Below are 606 nucleotides of genomic sequence, written 5' to 3'. Positions count from 1 at the left end.
TCTCCTCAAACATCTTAATGAGATGCTCAGTACTCACGGAAAACTAATTATTTGAGAGGTGAGAGTGGCTAAAACTTGTAAATACAAAAGAAGAGCCTTGCAGGATCATGCTAAACTTTTATTTAGTCCTGCATTCAGTTTTCAATAATAAACAAATTTATTTGCAGGCCAGATTCATTCCCCTACTGTTTTCCCACAGCATCTCCAATTTACTAGAACCTGTCTTTCAATAAGGAGTTCCATTCCAATTAGGTTGATAGACCTGTACACCACATACCATCAATATTTCTCTCACACACATACATACAAAGTCTGATTCCAATGTCCCATGAACTATGTGATATTTAACTGAAACTTACAAAATGAATCACAATTAGCTGGATTCACTGAGCATACTAAAATATGAACTTCAGTTTTAGCGTTCAGCTTTCTTGTTTAAGTACTGACAACACAGTAATCTCAAACAGAACAATCAATAATGTGATTCAGCATCCTACGTGAACACAAGCATTCCCACATTTTCAAAATTCTCTAAGTGTGCCAGTGATTATCACAGAGAGGTTAACTTTTTTAAACGTCTAAACTAATGTAGAAGAACTGTTGTAA

Source organism: Protobothrops mucrosquamatus, unplaced genomic scaffold, assembly GCF_001527695.2.
Source record: "Protobothrops mucrosquamatus isolate PMUCROS unplaced genomic scaffold, P.Mucros_1.0 scaffold117, whole genome shotgun sequence".
NCBI lineage: Eukaryota > Metazoa > Chordata > Lepidosauria > Squamata > Viperidae > Protobothrops > Protobothrops mucrosquamatus.
This window is presented reverse-complemented; position numbering follows the sequence as displayed.